This window comes from Gasterosteus aculeatus, chromosome 15, assembly GCF_964276395.1.
Source record: "Gasterosteus aculeatus chromosome 15, fGasAcu3.hap1.1, whole genome shotgun sequence".
NCBI classification, from domain to species: Eukaryota; Metazoa; Chordata; class Actinopteri; order Perciformes; family Gasterosteidae; genus Gasterosteus; species Gasterosteus aculeatus.
Window position 1 is genome coordinate 5,446,255 of NC_135703.1, and position 9,441 is coordinate 5,455,695.

Consider the following 9,441-nt stretch of genomic DNA (forward strand, 5'->3'; position numbering starts at 1 on the left):
TAGATGTGCTGTGTTCCCCTCTATCACACACACAGACACACACACACACACACACACACACACACACAGGCTGTGAGACTCCTATTGTGACCCGTGCATCGCTCCACCTATATACATCATATAAGGAGCCTTTGAAGGAAGCAGGTGCTTTTTGCATCGTCTTCTTCGGAAGACTCGAGTAAAGACAACGGGTGCATCTTTTGGTACTCGAGTGCAGATCCCTGCGTGTGTGTGTCTGCTGTCTGTCTGAGAGCGTCTGTGCAACCAGGTGCTTGCTGACATACTGGGGCTTTGTGGTTGTGGTTGGTGGCTTGCTTGCACAGACAACCGAGAGAAAACGGCCCCTTTTTTTCCATGTTTCTATCTGTGTATGTGTGAGAATAAAACTTGAATATATATTAAATTCTACAACTCTCACAGACTGACGAGCACTTTGTGACTAGACGGTGGGGATTTGACTACCGCTGCTATTTGGGTGCATATGAGTGCCTTTATATATATATAATTATATATATATTTTTCTAGGCGAACCCGAAATCTTCAGCTTCTTTAATACATTTTTCGAGCATGTGTCCCCGCGGGGAACGTCGTTGTCTGTCCTTTTTTTTTAAAATGATAAACTGAGCAGCAGACCAGAGGCTGTAGCGCCATTGGCTTTATCAAAGGCCCCGTCTCAAGCCACATGAGGAGGCTTGCCGTTCACTACAAAAGGCGAACAATGGTCGGGAGTGGGAGTGCGTAAGCGCTCTGCCATTCCCGCGGCCGTGACTCGGTACCCAGGGGGGGCGCTCAATGTGTCACATGACGCCTGGGGAGAATATGATTACGGCCTGAAAGGCTTGAGGGCATCATTGTCTGTGGGCGTGGGTGCGGTACGATAGAGCTTGGCTTACCAGCACTCAAACGCGTAAATATTTGCTTTAATCATGTGGTAAAATAGCAGAATACTCATGTTCTGGTGTTATGAGTGATTTAGAGTCACGTGTGTCCGATGAGTGGCTCCCAATTTCTACCACCCGGTTACACCCCCGTTGTTTTAATTAGAGAATACGTTCGTGCGATAACCTAATTTCACCTTTGTATGTTCATAAGTGTTCCTTGAAGCATCCTGACACTTTTGTCGCACCGTTGTACGGAGGAAGGGACCAGAAAGGAGGCTGACGCTGCCGCAGAAGAGGACACATGTTGCCACATTCTCACGGTGTTGGTTAGCCAAACCTCTCTACCCAGAACTCTTGGCTAGCTTCTGCTAAGTTGAGTCATCTCTCTTAAGGCTTCTTCAGCTTCACACAAACCACTGTGCATTATTTGAGTCACGCAGACGAGACACTTCAACCTGCACACAAACTCACGATGGATACGGATTTGTCCTCAGTTCTGATTCGCAGTTGTTGATTGGTCGAAAAATGTCATTTTCCTTTCAGTTTTTGCATGAGACACGAGTGACAGACAGATATTAGTGTGTAGCGTCGACCCACTCGCGCTCTTCAGTCGTACCTCACGATTTAGCAAATGGCTAAAGGTGGTTTCTACACGCCCACGCAGACTTTTCCACTGCAGCGTCGACGCATCTCACAGCGGCCGAGGCTTCGGTGAGCTGTCGCTGTTGTGATTCACGCGCCTTTGGGAATGACTCGTCCTCCCGTTGCATCACAAGCCGTGTGGGAGCCGCGGCCGCATTAGAAACGCCACTGCGCGTTACACATTTTCATTCATCGTGTTTTTGCAAAGGCCGTGGAAGCCGAACTACGGTTCGTGGCTCTTTTGTGTCCTTTGTCAGAGGTTGCTGCCCCACCAGTGATGTGGTTTAAAAGTGAGAAAAAAGAAACACGCAGTCCCGCTGGACGGAGATATTCGTCATCTGAAACCCGAATCCTCTGTCAAAATAAGCCATAACATTAAAGCATTCATGATGGAACGTCGCCGACCTTTCGTCATTTGAAACTTTTGCTTATAAAATAAAAATATATTGAAGGATAGGGTTTCCTTGCCGGAGTGCACGTGAGCGTGTTTCTGGTTTGTTGGTTCTGTGCACAGTGCAGACCTGCTGACTGAAATCAGACACAGGTTGGCACGGGGAAGACTCGCCTTGGCAAGGCCCAGGCCGCAGACGGGTTCCGGTTTTAGCTCGCATCTTTGTGGCTTGACGACTGCTTTGAGAAAGACTTAACCATGTGACAGACATGTTGTGCACTTTCCCACCGCCACTGAGCGGCCGATGCCACTCTTATGGTTGCTTAACATTTACACTTTGCTACTTACTTGGCACCTTGATGTTACAGCATGGCTTCCTTTTTTTCCTTCCTCTTATGAGAAGACCACACTTGCATATATATTTATGTGCATATTTATTTGTGATTGTTAATCCCGCAAAAGGCTTTTGATATTAAAAGTCCGGGCCGTTTCCCTTCCTCCATTGAGAGCCTGTGGCCTTTTATTAGTAAACCAGAATTAAAGACTCTCAGTCAGCCTTTTGAATTGTTTGGTTTCCTCCAGGCCGGCGCAGTGGCGCAAGTTTACACATGCAAGTTTGTTGAAGCCAAAAATCAACAACCTGGAGGGATGGAAATGAATCGGCACATCCATCACCTGCTGCCGTTACATCGTCCCACTCCTCATTCGGATGTTTCCATAATGCTAATTCAAGAAGAAGCCCCTCTTTGAAACCCGAGACTCGGCAACGAGCTACCATGTATATTTAGGTATCGTGTTTCTTTTGCATTCCTTTTTTATTTTTTTACTTACTAATTACTGCTGCTCTTGTCTTGTTTCTTTTCCTTTTATCTTGTGTGCACTGTCAACTTTGCTGCCGCGGCCGTGTGAATTTTCCTATTGTGGAGCTAACAAAGGAATCTTATCTTACCCACAAAAGACAAAGCATTGTTGTAGTTATCTTATTTGGTGCATTCTTACAACAATGCATTTTATCTCTCAAGCTATTCCTGTGTCTAAAATCCCAACACAACATTTTCCCCACGACTGAGCGTTGTATCAGAACTGCAGAGCAAAATGAATCATCGCAATAACTGCCTGTGTCGATATTTTTATTTCTTTTTGGAGACGGTTGAAACACCCGAAGCTGTTCGCAGTGCTGCTGTGTGTTGTGTCTGTGCGTCGGCCCAGCCTTCCCCAAATCAAGAAGGCAGAAGTGAGAAACGGTTGTGAAGTACGACCAGCGTTCTTCCTGTTACGTGAGTGTCAAACCCCAGACGGCTGTCTGAGCTGCTCGCACGCAAACGCCGGCCCGGGAACCATGGCAACGGCAGGTCTCCACAGGCAGAAGGCGGAAGTGAGCCGGCGCGCTGAGGAAGTTATTGGCTGTTTGATGGCCATCGAACGTGGTTTCGTGAGAAAGACCGTGACACGCCGCTTGTGCGGCGCGGGGCGGTCAGCCGGCGTGGGAAAGCAGTCCTCGCCGTGACGGTGACGGTTGTGACACCTACAGTGTGACCGGACGCCACGACGTGAACTAGGACACGAATCAGCGACAGAAGTGATCGGTTTTTAAAGAAATACGTTTATCCTACTTCCCCAGAAGCGAGGGGAGGCAGAATAAGAGCTCCCCGCCGTCACTGTGTCCGTGTGCTGTCATGGAAACGATGGCGCAGGTCTCACCTGGCCCCAGCAAACCACAGCGACCTCAACCTGTATTTACGGTGAAGTCAAACTGTGACGTCTCTCGCTCTCTCTCTCTGTAATTGTGTGTGGGCTGAGGCTGATTTACAAGCTATCAACCACATGCATTCAGCAGAATACTGTTTGTGATAAATCCACAGGAACAGAAACAGGCTCACACCGAGGTTTAATACCCCCCCCCCCCCCTCCCCCAGAGTGGTTTGCATGAGTCATGCAGTAAAGATCAGTTGCCTCTTGACATTTTGTCTCTCAGACCCTCATTGAGGTCTTAAAGGTCCGCTTTCATTTTCTCCCCAAGGTTGCCTGATGACAAAGGATCATTATCAGATATTGGGTGAATAAGCTCAAAGTAACTGCGAACTCCTTCCTCCGAGTCACAGATGAATGGTCATCTTCCTCTCTACACTTGGCCTAATGTAGATATTAAAGATACTATGCGTTCTCCTTCAGTTTATACGACGCTTTACCTGCTGTTCAGCTGCCTTTTTTATCCTCTATACTTTCAAAAACCCTGCAGCGTTATTGTGAAATAAAAGTCATATTTAGCCCCATTTCCTTCCTCTTCTGATACGCGCGACAGTGCCTTTGAATTAGCCATCAGGGTTTAACGGATGTGTGTTATAATCTCCTATTGTGTGGAATATACCTCTGTTTTTTAATGTAATCTGAGAGATTAATCTGTGCGCCTGCATCAACAATGAGTCATCCGTAGAGAACAACATCCCGACATACTTTTCTTACTCTTCATTGACGAATGATGTTAACGTCTGCAGAGCACGGGCCCCGTTGCATCTTGCAGCGGCAGCATGTGGCTCTGCATGTGGCTGTTTCCTCCCATATCCCATAGCCACACCTGCCACAGCCCGGCTTCTGCCTGGCCTCAAGCCTCCTGCGATCCGCACATGGGTCGACCGAGCATGCCGCCAAGCACCCCTTGGGGGCAGAACTCCCCTCAGCCAGAACCCCAAAGGCCTCAGCTCTCCGCCAGCAACGAGAGTGAGAGTCACTTTGAGGCGACTGGGGGAGAAACCACCCTCACCTCGAGCTCTGCTCAGACGTCGCAGGCTGCAGCCGAACTGGGACAGAGGCAGAACTGGAAACCGATAGCATGGAAACATGCACAGGGGGGGGGGGGGGTGGAGGGTGGAGGGAGTCTGCGTTAATGGGCTGCTAAAGGCCAGACTCCCCGCAGGTGGGAGCTCCTCTGTCGACAACCATAAAAAACAAAACGCAAAATGGAGCGTCTCCCCAGCTGCTCTGTGACTTTACGTCCAACAATGCTGCAGACAGTAGCACAAGTCAGCCAAGGGAACACATTGACACTGTTGTAAATGCCATGCGGTTTTATGGTTAGAGGATACGGGCTGCTAGGGTCTTCTGGGAAGTCCCCCCCACCCCCAAGCTTGCTGACCTTCACAAGGCGGGTATATATAAATTGAAAATCCCGTCAAGCATGCTCACAACAGCAGTGATTCAGTGCAACTTGTGTGAGAATGTTGCTTTCTTCTTTTTTTTTATTTTTTAGAAATGTTGATTATGTTGATTACAGTTCTTTCCGTATTTGCTCCATATTTTACACATCTTCCGTCCGCAATGCTGCGGAATCTTTTCCATGCCTGTGATTTTGTGGTGAGGTGCTCATTGAGGTCCATTACGTTGTCCAGCAAAAGGCCACTCCTGTGCGCCCTGGTTTTAGGGCCCTGGTTAAAAACAAAAAAACCAAGCCAGGCTTTTAGCGTTGGTGCAGAGGAAAACCACCACTCCGCGACAATGAATATTTTACCTTGCTACCGGCAGTCCAGCAGCATTTAGTGACCACAGGCAGTGTTAAGTGTTCCTGACCAGAGGCGAAAGGGGGCACTTAACAAATGATAATGCCCACTATCTGCCTGTGCTCTGGGCTGCCACTGCTGCCTGAGAGCTCGGTGGTAGCTGCAGCCAGACCACTCTGGGCCCACCAACGGCCTGCCGGCTAACCACACACTCTCCACAGCCTCCAGCACACACACACCTCCGCTTCCTGGTGGGAAGAGGGGCATCGGTCATCAGGCCAATGACAACTGCCACTCTGGAGGCTGGCTGACCCTCTGACCCCGGTCATCAGTAAAAAAAAAAAAAAAAATTACACCGGCCCGACCTCCTTAAGAGGCTTTTTACAATAAGAACTGATAACCACAATAGGATTCAAGGAAATGGAGAAGGGGGAGATTCTACAACCCCCTCCCCCCCCCCCAGTTCCAGGAACATAATGAGAAATGAGTAAATAGAACCCACCACTCAGCCCCAACACCCTTTAATAACTGCTGTAAATAGCAGGTAAAGCGTTAATATGAAATGTTGGATTTATTACCCAATTCAAATCGGAGCTCAAATCAAATCAGCTGCAGTTCTGTGTTTCAAAGTTAGTTGGGGAACCTCCAATGTGAGGTAGTTGAGGTACGGCGGGTCGAGCATTGGTTGGCTCAAAGGTCTCTGTAAGCTCTGGCGTGTATTTGGGATTTCTTCATAGAAAGCTACATAGAGCAGCTCACCTGCTAATTCTTAAACCAGCAACAAACATTGTCTTTGCTGTTTTACGAAGTCCAATAGAAGAGAATAAACAAATTAAATAAAAAACAAAAGGGAGGAAGGAAGAAAAATCTCACTGGCCTCCATGGTCCATAAGAGCTGCCAAAGAAACAGCAGCGTATGTCGAGTCGGGGGCTGGAAGAGGGAGAAAAGAGTAGCCGGCGGCCCTCTGTGTGGTCCTCCTTGAGAGCGTGTTCTGTTTAACTCTCGCCAAAGTGTTTTAAAGTGTTACAAGTGCATTAGTGCCGCGGGTCGCGCCGTTGCTTGGCTAACCTCTGACCCCCCTGGGCCTTCTAGCAACTCCGGGGCGGGAGAGTGAGCTCATGTTGAGGGGTTCGGCCCCACTGTTTGGAGAGGGAGTCGCCCCAGGGAGGTGAAGGGAGGGGGGGGGTCGGCGGCCCATAATGATCTCCTCATGGATCTTTAATGGCTCCCCTCAGTTAGTGTCAGTGTTTGCACTGGGGGGACACTGAATTATTCATCAGGCTAAAACTGTGATCACACACAGGCACGGTCACAGATATGCAGTATTACACACACACACACACACAGGATACCAACAATTAAGCGTACTTGAATGCAGAAACAAACCTACAGTACATCTGCACCTCTCACACACTGTGAACCATTATCTTTCTTATTCATCACTTCCTCTTAGTGATTACAGGCGGCACCGGAATATCATCTGTGCAGTTCTTTCCGAGAACCGCTGGCACCGTGAGTTTGCTGAATGCGCAGGTTACAATCGCACTTTTTTGAAGACACAACATCCTCGGATGACTGCATGATGTTGCTCGTGCAAAGGCCAAAGATAACCCGGGGGCGTTATCTCCGTATTGTTGTTCTAATATCTCATTGATCAGCATTCAGTCTGTCACAGCAGCTTCTGTCTAGATGTGTCTGTACCTCCTGTACGTGCCAGCTTCTATCTCTTCACCAATCCAATATGTATCAAAACCTCTTACTCATCAAGCTGTGAAATTAAACTGCAACTCGCATGCAAACGTCTGCGGTTTACATCTTTCGGTGGTTTGTGCCTCTGTGTCTCTAAAGTCACCACTCCATCTAGTGGTACTTCAGCCACAGGTCTTTGTCAGCGTGGGGTGTGCTTACACTTGACCGTGCTATCAAAACCCCACAACACAGCCACATTCATTCTGGAGATGAAGGTCAGAAGAGCTCTGACGGGCTGCAGGGTCGTTATCGGGAGCTTCACGACTCGAATGCACTTTACAGCCCGAGAGGCCGGCAACCGTGACAAACCTTCTGTTTCCCTCTTGATCCTCAAACCGAAGCCTTTTTTCGACACACGAGAATACCGCCAGGACCCACAGACCGTAACCACCCTTGTAAAACACACGTATTCGCTGACCCCCCCCCCCCGTGTCATTAGGAGCAGTGCAGTGTGAGTCTCGGGGCCCGCAACCTCTTAAGCAGCTCCGGGGCCGGCTTGCCTAATTGGCAGCAGTGGCGGAGCAGGTTAACCCCACTGTCCTGCGCCGGAGGCCTGACCTTCATTAGTCGGGCTGTAGCAGGTCCTCAGATCCTAATTCTGCCGCCGTCGTAAAAATGGAACCCGCTACTTTCTTTTTTTTTTTTTTTTTTACTCTGAGCCCCAAATATCTTTTTCCTCCCAAAGCGTGCTTCCCTCAGGAGCAGAGCACATGTGGTGTTTGGCTGCGTAAAATGATCCCCGAGCAACAGAAAAACCCCTCATAACACATCTTGGAGGTTGACATCGGTGGAAAAGTGAAGAAAGCGCTGCTTTCGTGACGCTACTCGCCGTAGCGTAACCGCTGCATTGTTTTCCCTGCTGCGCTGTCCGTGTAAAAGCGGCGCTCGCTGTCGGCAGCGGCGAGGAACTGTGTGTGTTTTTCTTTGTCTAACACTATAAGCCCTGATTGAACATGTCACTGATGGCTGATGGGGGGGTCCCTCGGCAATAAATGACCCATTGCCTCCGCCGGGCGAGCTTCAGCTGTGTCTCTCTCTCTCTCTCTTCTGCTTTCCCTTCTGCCCCTTAAGAGGTTTGCTCGTAGGATTTTCGCTGTGCACCCAGGGGTCAGATGGAAAACATACACTCATAAACAGCATCTATTATTCATGCCGTAGAGCCCGTTGATCCACTCACAGCACGCACCGGCTACGACAGCTGTCCAGCCCACTCCGCTCGGCGACAGGCAGACGTGGACCGGTCCGCCGAACAGTAACGCACTTCCAGAGCGCATGCATGGCGGCCTTAACCAGCCGCGATAATCGCTGTAACTCAGCGGGGGTAAACACATCTGCGTTGCATCTGCGATCGGAATAAGCCGGTCGCACACAGGCATGACGGCGAGTAGGTTTTTTTTCATGGAGCTGATGATGATCGCTTGTCGTAAATACTCTTGTTTGTGTTGTTGCCTTTTTCCTAATCAACTGGCTCAAAACATTGGACACAAAAAAAAGGAGCCATCTGAGCATTATGGAGTCCTCTGTTGATGTCTAACGGGGGCAATTAGGACTTTTCCAGCGCAGTGATTGTGTCATTTGACGTTGTTAGCGTTTGCGTGTGTGAGTGTGGGCCCGGCTTGTCCCGGAGTTGACAGCGTGTTAGTGTACTAATCCATTAGGGTCCCCAAAGGCCCTGTGATTACACACACTGCTAATTCACACATGGGCGCTTTTCTTCAGAGACGTCTTCCTGATGGTTTCAGGGGCAGCTTGGGTGGTTTTGGCGTGTTGGAGGTGGACGGGTGGGGCGGATGGATATTTGGGTCTGGCAGCGGGGGATGCTTTTGTTTAGGTCAGAGGAGAGAGTGATACCCGTCTCCCCTTGGGCAGCCCCACTGGCAGGCCCACAAGGCCCCCAATCCCCCCCCCCCCTTTCCTCTGGACTCCACCCAAACTACGCTCAACGGTAAGTGACTCCAGCTAACGACCTCTGATGATTTTAATCGCCAGCAATCAGGTGCAGGAGTCATGAATCTCTGGACAAGAGACAGACAGACAGGACAGAGGGAGGAAGGGGTGGAGGGGGGGATGGGGTTCTCTGACGGGGCAGCAGAGCGATAGAAGGGGTGCTCTTATGGAGTGGAGGAGCGTGGCACAATTACCTCCAGAGCTCCACGTGGAACATGACTCCCGACTCGGGCGCGGGGAGACGGGGAATGGGAGCGCCGCTGTGGCTTAAGCGGTCCTGATTTGTTGGCCGCCATGCTGTGATATCCGAATCCGGGGAATCCAGGAGTCCTCGTC